Genomic DNA, 9,969 nt, shown 5'->3' with positions numbered 1-9,969 from the left:
GAAATCCCCAGCTAGGTCCCTGAGTCTTCACTTTGGCCACAGGGCTGAGTGTGGAAAGAGCCAACAGAGTCTGTTGGGAAAGGCTTCTTCCTCAGAAGGAAGTGGTCATTTGGTCTTCTTTGACATCTCCTTCCTCTCAGGAACTTAGGGCCTTGGATACCACTTACCTTGGCAAGTGTTTGCCGGACCACGTGAGGTGAAAGGAAGGAAGATAGAGCCTGGAGGATAGGGAGCTTGGAGCCTGCCCCCTCTGTCACAATCCCCAGAGTGGATCACTCTACTTCCCTGTCCCTATTAGACCCAGGGAGGCCAAGAGCTTCTGGGGGTGGGGTGGGGTGGTGCCGGGAGCTACTGTGTCACAAGATGGCAGTTAACGTCTGGCCTGACTCCTGACCAGAGCAAACCCTTGAGTTTCTCTGTTCCCTCCCTTCCAGGATTTGGTGGCTTCCTCTCTTCTCCCTGGGGGACTTGGTTCTGTAACTGGGAAGGAGGGGACTTTCTGTTGGAGTGGCTTGAAGGAGCAAAATAGTCAAGAGGGAGAAGGACTTTTGTCCTGGGCCATCAGCCTGGATTTGAAGTCAGAGATTAGAAGTTACAGCTGCCAACCGGACAAGCTGTTTGCCAGGCAGTTCCTGGAAAGTAGTGTAGCATAGTTGCTTTGGGCCACAAGGTACTGGGGAAGATGGTGCTCTTGCTTCCTACAGGGTGCAGACCTTGGAGGAAGGGATATCCTTGAAGCCTCCTCTGCAGGAGCAAAGAACACAACAGATGGCTGGTGACTGGCTGGTCTGGGGACAGCACAGTGTCCCTCTGAGGAATTCACAGCAGGGAGGCACCTCTCAAAGGGCCTCAGCTGGAGACCTGCGGGGTCAGGAAAAGGTTTTCCTTTTCCTTTTCAACAGCATGGCCTGTTGAAACTATGAGCTCACCAGGTCTAGCAGGCTCTGGTCTCAGAGAAGCACAGGGAACAACTTACTGTAATTCTGAGGGTCTAGCACGTGCCCATTCACAGGTAAGGTTTCAAATACTGGTTTCATTTCAACCACTGAGATATTCCTATCATTTTTCTAGGAAAGGAACTCATTGGAAGCAGAGCAGAAGCAGAAGTAGGAAAGTATAAGAGACCTTTCAGGAAGCTGTAGACTTGAGTGGAGGAGACAAACTACGTCATTAGCCCTGTTTGGACCCCCAGTTTGTCCATCAGCACTCTCACTGAGCGGCCTTCAGCAGTAGAAGTGGGATAGGCCTACCTGCCGGGCCTACCTGCTGGGCCTACCTGCCCGGTCTGCCTGCCCTGCCCTGGGTGTTCTGGTTGGGACTTTCTCTGCAGGTGCTGAAGCTCTTGGGTCTGGAGTCCAGGGATATCTGGGAATTGGCCTCTGCAAGCTTGTAGCCTTCAAAGCATCCGGGGGAGACAACAGGGAATGGAGGAACTCTGCTACGCATCTTAAGTAAAAGCTTGGGCTATCAATCTCCCATAGCAGACTGAAATAATAAGGTGGGTGGCACAGACTGAAACCACATGGACACTTGAGATTAAAATGCCAGGACCCCAAGCCCCAAATCCTTTGACAAATTTCCAATTGTCTCTGAGACCCAAATGCTGGGGGAGAGGAGGAAATGACTTATTTTGAATTCTTGGAAGACCTAGGAACTCTATTCAAGGAAGCACCTATGTCTGGGGGCTGCTGAAAGTCCCATCCTCAGCCTACCTGGCCTCCTGTACCTCCCATGATAACTAATTCCTTAAGCCAGGCTGGCCTAATGTGGTCCCCAGTTGGAGGCCCTGGCTTGACTACTTGCTGTGTATCTAACCAGTTCTGCAATCCCGGTAAGTCACATGACTCCTTGGGCCCCGAGTAAAAACTGGCAATTTCTACCACATCAGGCTCCTTTTAAGGATCCAACAAAACAGTCTCCAGGAGGTGAACAGCCCAGTGCCTGGCTCACAGGGAGAGCCCAGACATTAGCCACTAGTAGCTCCCTGCCTACTGCCAAAGAGTCAGGCTGGTTGCTGTCTCCTCCTTAACCTTGTATGCCCTGCCCATCCCACAAACTCAAGTTCCTGGAGTTCCCTCCTCCTCCAGGAAGTCCCTCCTGAATGATCCTCCAAGGCTTTAATTCACATTTTCAGTGACCATTCTTCTAAAGTTATTTTTTCCAATAAAACATTTGTTTTAAAGCATGTGTATATGTGCGTGTGTCTTGCACTTGAGTGTAGATGTGGAGTGGAGGCCAGAAGAGGTCATCAGATCCTCCTGGACCTGGAGTCACAGATGAGCTGCCTGACGTGGGTGCTGAGAACTGAAGAGTCCTGTAAAAGCAGTGTGATCTTAATGGCTGAGGCCTCTCTCCAGTCCCACAGTGACTATTTGCTGTTTCACTGTGTAGGAGCCAAGCTTCCTGAGCACAAAGCCTTTGCTTCTGTTTCTCTACCCTCCTCCCGTGGCAGCACCTGCCACAGTGTCCTGCACATAGTAGGCACCCAAGGAGCATTTTCATTGTGTGGGGAGATTTGAGGTGGCTGAAAACAGAACTGTGGTGTTTGTGAGACCAGGTCTTTGTTTTTAGGGTTTGAATATATTCTCCCCAGTTCCACTCCATCTTCACATTTCAACCACACCCTCCTCTCCACCTGAAATACAGCAGAGTTTGAAAAATGAGTTGCTGGTATCTGAGATTGGGCGATAGAGGAGGCTCCAAGCCTGGCTATTCTTGTCTAGATAGACTCAGGCAGGGATTAACTTGGGTAAAAGAGAAGGTTCTGGTTCATCCACAGTGATGGGAGCCAGGCTTTCTATGAGAAATGGGAAGTCTGAAGACTTGAAGGTGCCTGCAAGCTCAACTCCCTCCCCAGGAGCATGTCAGAACACAACCACCTACCAGTGGGGTGTATAGGTGACTGAACCCCTGTGGCCACCTTGATGTTGGGGCTGAGCCCTGGCTGCAGTGGGGCAAACCCAGTGGAGCTCCTGGGCAGCCGCTTAGGAGTTGGCAGCTGTAACCACGATGGCCATTTGGCTGACTGGGACCCTTGGGGCAGGGGCTTTAATGCCTTCTGGTTCCATGTGGAGGCTTTTCTGAAGATATGCCTGTTGGGGTCTCCCAGAGAACCCAAGATGTATTATTCCCTTCTTAGTGAACAAGTAAATATCTATTCCACAACTAACATGGTTAATCACTGTGTATTTACATCTATTTTTACTATCTGGTGTTTACAGTAGCCCTAGGAGATAGGAATCAGTATCTCCATTTTCCCGAGAGGAAACTGAGGCACAAGAGAGGCTGCATGATACAGTCACACAGCAAACCCACAAAGGACCCTCTGCCCTGGGAAGCTTCAGGGGAAGAGACTCCTTTTCAAAGCCCCTGTTGTTCTCTGCACCCACGTCAGGAGTGATAGATGGACAGACTGGAAATGAGAGATTCCGGAGAATTCAGCGATGGCAGAGATGGAAGCCCACGGTCCTATCACTGCCACGGGACAATCCCCTGGTCAGAGTCCTCCAAACCACTTACCCGTCTTTAGCCAGGGAAACAGACCATGTCGGGCCTGGGTTTGTATGTGGGGGAGCCTTGGTGGTGGATGGGTAGAAGTGGGTTTTCCTTCCTCTCCAGCTCAGGGGCCACAGGCATTCTTCTGCCAGCTTATCTTGTTTTTCTTCTAGGCCACTCTGAGAGTTCAGGGGTCTGTTTGTCTCATAACTAGCTAGTGCTTGGTGCTTATGACATGCAGGAGATGCTCAGTGGATATTTGTGTAGCGAATGAAGGACCACAGTGATGCTAAGGCTTTGTTGCTGTCCTGGTCCCACGAGTACAGCTTGTGGTCTGGTTTCCTACAGGGAAGCCAGATGTAGCCTAGTAGGAAGGGACTGGAACTCTAGTGTCCCACAAAACCACCAGTTGCGCCCTGCCCCTGCCAAAAAGGGATGACAGTCTCTGGGGCAAGTGAAACATTTCTCTAATTGAGGGTGAAGGGAGTAGGGCCAGGGAGGTCAGGGGTATGTGGTGGAATACTGACTCCAGTTCTGGCTTTGGGAGTCTCTACTCTGGTTGCGCTGGCAGAAGAAAGGATAGCGATTGGGATCCAGGGTCAGGTTGGGGATGTAGCCAGATTTGGAGATCCGGTGGTTTGAGTTGCATAGATAGAGCGGTGCCTTCCCTCGTGGTGATGCAGGAGAGAGGGCAGGCCAAGAGGTACCAGTGCTCCTGCCGCTTGGCCTCCTCAACTAGGGGTGGGCGTGGCTGCCCCCTGCCCGCCGGTGGGTTGGCCCGGGAGCCCTGCTAGAGGGGGTGTCCTGGCGCTCGCGGCCTGGGCTGCGCGGGGGGGGGGGGGGGGCGGGAGGGCGCGCGCTGACGGGGTCGGGCGGAGAGGGGGCGGGCTGCGCTGGGGGTGGAGCCGGGACCGCAGCGCCTGCCACCCGCTAGCTCCGCGTTGAAGCAGCGGCCGCCGCTTTCGGCTCGGGGACGCGAGGAGGGTACTCCGTGAGGCTCTGGCCTCCGCGGCTGCTACTGTCCTCCGGAACCTGGAGCTGCAGTGCTCAGGGTCCGGGTCCCTGGACCTGCGCCCCTCTGGCCAGCGATCGCTCTCTTTCTCTGCCCGGGAGAAGGCACTGTGTTACGCCAGCCACCCCGGGCTAGAACCTCCCGGGCCATGGAGAGGGGCCCGTGAGGGACGCGCGGAGGCGGAGGAAGAGGCTCGGGAGGAGGGAGGCTGCGGAGCAAGGCGCGGGAGGAGGAGGATGCCGCCACCACCGCCACCGCGCGGGCTCCCGACGAGCCTGACTCTAGACCAAGGATGGAGCCGGCGCTGGGCGCAGCAGCGGCTCCCAGCGTCCCCGCCACCAGGTATGGCTGGGCCCCACGGGCCCCGGGGCAGGCAGGAGCAGACTGCGCCGCAGCAGCCGGGAGGGGCGCGGGAAACGCCCCTAGCTCAGGCCGGTGTCTCTGGGGCGGTGCGCGGAGACGGTGGCGGGGGACCGCAGAGTGCTGGCTGGGTGCTGGGAGGGGCTGGCTGGTCTGGTAGCTCCTGAGCGCGGCGATCTCCTCGGTCCCTCCTTGCCCCCATCTGGCGAGGGCAGCAAACTTGGGCGCAGCAGCGGCTCCGATAAGCGTCGGCCCGGCCCGGGGCTCCTTTTCTGCTGCGGAAGGCACTCGGGTGTCTGCTCCGGGTTCACCATCTCATAGCTAGACTACTCGGTGCTGTCAAGGCTGCAAGAGACCCTGAGGTTCTGGTGCCTCCTCTAACTTTCCAAACCAGGTTTACACCCAGAGGCAAAGCACTGTCCCGGCTTCTTGCTGCTAGCCTCTGTCTTGCATCCACTCCCAGTATGCTGTGATGGGATGGGTCCTTAGGAGGCTGGAGCTGCCTGACAGTGCAGAGCCCCCCCATGCCAAAACAACCCTAGCTTCTCGCTGAGTAGGAAGGCGCTGGATGGGGGGTAGGGGGTGGGAAAGGTTGGTCAGCTCCTCTCAGGCTCCAGGGAGGGACACAGTGTTTGACTTTACAGGAACAATCTACAGTGGCCCTAGCTGGGATCCATAGGTGAAAGGCCAAGCTATGAAGGTAAGACCTCATGATCCTGCTGGGGGGGGGGGGGCACCTTGGCCTGATTTCAGGGACCTCACTATGTCACTTCTCCCTATTCCGGGCCTACCCTTTCTCAGGATTACATTCCTAGTTCTGGCTTCCTGATGGACTTAGCTGTTTAAGCAAGAGGCTCCTGGGCACCATGGGATCCAGGCATCCAGGATATAGCTGGCCACTGACATAATGAGGCTGGGACAGGGAAGGTGCATGTCCACTCAGGGACAGGAATTCAGCCTAGTATCTTGTGGAACCTAGGGACAGAAAGGACATAGGATGGCTGCAGGAGGCAAACATCCTGGCTGGGCAGGGAACCACTTGGGAAAGCAAAAGATTCCAGTAGGTATAAGAAGCAAACAGACAGGGAGCTCATAGACTAGGCAGAAAGATACTTTCTCTGGTTCCTCACCCCCTTAGGTGGGGCTGTGCTGTCTCACAAAGAGACATTACCTGGCGGGCAGTTCCCAGGCTCCAGTCCCCAGTAGCGGCCACACTTCTAAGCATCATGATGACCCTATTTCTTTTTCCAAGTGCTTCTACCGTCATGACTCACACTGGATTCACCAGGGAGAGATCAAGCTTCCAACCTATTCTATTCCCCCGCCCTCATGGGGCTTTAGGGAGCTTCTGGGGAAAGGAGGAGGTGGATATGCCCATGGGTCTTCGGCCCCTGCAGGAGCCTGGCATGCAAACAAACTTTCATTGCTTGCTGTTGTCCCTGATTTTGGTGAGTGAGTGGCTCAAGACCAGTGAAGTATCTGTGGGGAGAGGAGGGACGTGCAAGTGAGAGGAAGCCATTGCTGATTATCCTGCCAATAATGCTGGGGCTTTGAGGTCACACCCCCCTTCACTGAACACCTTGTTTCCTTGACTCAATGTAGATCCCTCCCTTCCCCTATCCCCTGACTCCAAATCTAAATTTCTGCCCTTGCTGAGTAGTTGTGAGGCTTTGGGTTGATAGTTTCCTTTTGAGCATCCTAAGTTATCCTGCTTCCCTCTACCTTGGCCCCCATGTCACTTCTGCTCAGAGGAGGGTATAGATCTCTGTGCCCTCTCCCAAGGGCCCTAGCTCCAAAGGGAGGGTGGTGTTGAGCATGCTAGCTAGTACAGGGGAGTAAGCTAGGCTGCCCTAAAGGGATATATCTGTTCCACTGAGTCTGCAGGAGCTCTGGTGTCAGATTCTCAGTGAGGTCTGGCTTGTGTCCCCCAGGTCCCTCTTGCCCATCTGCTATGCCCCATCCTTGCACATTGGGAGTCTGAAAGTGTGTGAGGAGGGAGCATTTGATAGTCATAATCTGGTTCTGAGAAGGTCCCGAAGCCCTGAGTCACTGTATGGTTTCCATGGAAACAGACTTGTTCAGAGGACTTGGTGTAGCGAGGCATTGAGGGGAAGGCAGGGAAACATATAGTAAAATTAGGCTCCACAAGTGTGGTGGAGCTGGACCAACTCCCTTTGCTGGGAAAAGATAGATGTATAAAGAAGCCTTTGGGCTCCCCAGAGGAGAGGCTGCCCCTCTCCACCTGCTAGGATTCTTTCTTGGGACCACTTACTGATAGGCAACTGATAACTCCATGTTCTTCTGGCTAGGTTCCCAAGCTTCTGGTGACCTCTCAGTGACTCAGTTTCTTTCTCTGAAAATTAAGGGCCTTAGTAATACCTACCTGATAGTCTCCTGAAGGTCAAGTTCCTGAATGTGGAACATACAACAGCACCACAGTGTGTGTTGGGCTATCATGTTTGCTTATTTAATGGGGAGAGGTTCACCTGGCTCCATCCCCCATGTCCCAGTTGGTGGCCTAACTAACCTGCCTGGGGCCACAGCCCTGGCACCCTTGCTGGGAGTCAGCCACTCATTTCTTTTCATAGAGATTTATTTAGGCTTTTTCAGATTGGTACGTTGCAGCCTGGCTTTTCCTGGCTTTGCCTGCACAGGAACCTTGTGAGAAGAAACCCTCTAAGACTTTTAAGACCAGATGGCTTTGCTCCAGCATCCTAGGGAAGGGTTGCTTGCTGAGCTCTTTAGAACTAGGTAGAAAGGGGTCCTATGGCAGAGAGAAGAGCTCAGCCCCTATCCCCTGCCTCCCCCATCATGGGGAGGCTGGTCCATTTGGTTATGAGAATCAGGACTTGGGGACACAGTCCTTAGGTTGGAGCTGGTAGGGCTGGGAGAGGTTTATTCTGACAGTGCCAGCCCCAGCAGTATCGGGGAGCATGGCCTAGGAAGATTCAGGCTGCCAGTGACACACAAGAAGAGTCTCCTCCCCAGATCCTTTCTCATTGTAGCATGCCTATGGCTTGCAGCGCCCTCTCTTATAAGGTGGAATTCTGTCCCAAATTCTCTAAACTCCCTCCATCCACTTCTACCAGCTATCCCAGCTGCAAGAGAGTTATCTACTGGCTCTTCTATTTTACAGATACCAAAAATAAGATTTCTGGGGTTTGCCTGCTCGACCAGGCCAGAATCCAAGCTAACTGTGACCTCCCCCAGTAGCCTGGGGGATGCCCTTCTCCTTCCCTGTAGCTCTCCAAGAAGCTTGGCAACTGCCTTCCACCCCTCCCTCACCCATCCCTGCTAGATATCCGGGTCTTGCCTTGGGTCTCTCTGGACCACTTTGCTGTCCTCATTGGTGTTCACAACACCTTACAATTTAATATCCTCTGCAAATTTCATTAACGGACTGTTTACTCCCTCTCTCAGGATCATTAATGAAGATGTTAGATAAGATGTGGCCTGGCACAGGCCCGGCAGCCCTGCCCCCACTCCCAGACTCTTTGCCTTCCAGCCCTTGCCCCTGACCTTGCCTCCTCCACTCAGGACTCTTGGGGCATGCCCCCTCCTGCCTTTAGGCCCCATGACAAGAACTGAGGGCCAAGTCTGTTTGAATTAATTTTGTAAGATTACTCGAGGCGCTGTATCAAATGCTTTGCTAAAAATCAAGATATATTACCCTGCCTGCATTTCCTTCATCCACCAGTCTTGTAATTCTATCAAGAAAGCTATCAAGTTTGTCAGGCATGATTTGTTCTTTATAAATCCCCATGGTGCCGTGTGGGGGCACAGGGTTCCCGAGATTTCTAAATGTTTAGAGATTCTCTCTTTGTGTTTGTTTCTCGATTGGAGCTGGAAGGGCTGTGAGCTGGGGATTGCCAGTAGCACGGTCTCCTTCCCAGGGATGTGGAGGAAGGCCAGGCGCTGCTCTTCTCTGGAGCCTCTGGGATGCCATCCAGTTGTTTGGGATGTTTGAGTGTGCAGGTGCCCCAAGCTGGACACTGAGGGAGGGCAGCTATCCTTCAAGGATTCTGCAAGGTAGAGAAAATGACGGACAGGTCTGCATTGCTGCCATTCTGAAGATAGCACTAATTGAGTGATGACTGCAGACCCATCCCTGTGCTGAGAACTCACTATACTTCGTTCATTTGAGTCCCGTGACTTGGGTGTGCCCCCCTACTCCCTGTGTGCCAGGCTCAGAGTGGCTCAGGCTGCCCAAGGCTGGGTCTGGCTTTCACCCTCTAGCATGGACTATGGACCAGCAGGATCAGGAAAACGAAGTGGGAGGTTCAGAAATTGCAGGAGGCCAGAAGGAAAGAAAAGGAAGGCTTATAGGCTAGCTCAGAGACCGGGAGCCTCCTACACCACACTTCTGCTACATCTGAGCTGTGTGATCCAGCCATCTAAGTGCTCTTTCTTTAAAAGGGGAGTTACATGTTCATAATTTTATTGTGTGTCCATATGTGGATGGGTGCATGCCACAGCACCTGTGAGGAGGTCAGAGGATAACTTGTGGGCCATTCTCCTACTACATGGGTGCTGGGGATCAAACTCTGATAATCAGGTTTGATGGCAGTCACCTTTACCTGATGAGACATCTCTCTGGCCCATTATATAACCTTTCAGAGTCTTACCTATGAAGTAGAAACAGTGCTGGAGGTCCCTTGGGGTGATGCGTAGCAGCCACACCATGGTTCTGAACTCTGGGGGAACAGCTACATTACTCCTTACTTTAGAGGTCTTTGTTCATAGCAGCCAGAGATGTTCATTCTGCGTGTCATGAGCATGAGTAGAGTGTGGTGCTCCCAATTCGGTTACCCAGGAGAGGTGGCAAATAAGACATGCAGGCATGTCCTTGATACCAGCTTGGGTGGCAATGTCCAGGTGTAGAGAGAAGGATTGCCTCTCTGGGCCTTGAGCCTAAGCCCTGCATCCAGTCTACCCAGTTTCAGGCCTTGGTGTCATAAGGTCATTTTCTGATGTTCTCTGGCTATAGAGGATTGTGACATTGCTGGGTCATAGCTTCTAGGCCCCCAGAGCCCCAAGTTGGGCTACAGAAGGAACCAGAGCCACATTCACTTGTGATGATCTTTGTTCTTGTCATTTGGTAG

This window comes from Cricetulus griseus, chromosome 6 (assembly GCF_003668045.3).
Source record: "Cricetulus griseus strain 17A/GY chromosome 6, alternate assembly CriGri-PICRH-1.0, whole genome shotgun sequence".
In the NCBI taxonomy this organism is placed as follows: Eukaryota; Metazoa; Chordata; class Mammalia; order Rodentia; family Cricetidae; genus Cricetulus; species Cricetulus griseus.
The sequence above is the reverse complement of the archived record's forward strand: the minus strand, read 5'-3'. Positions refer to the sequence as shown.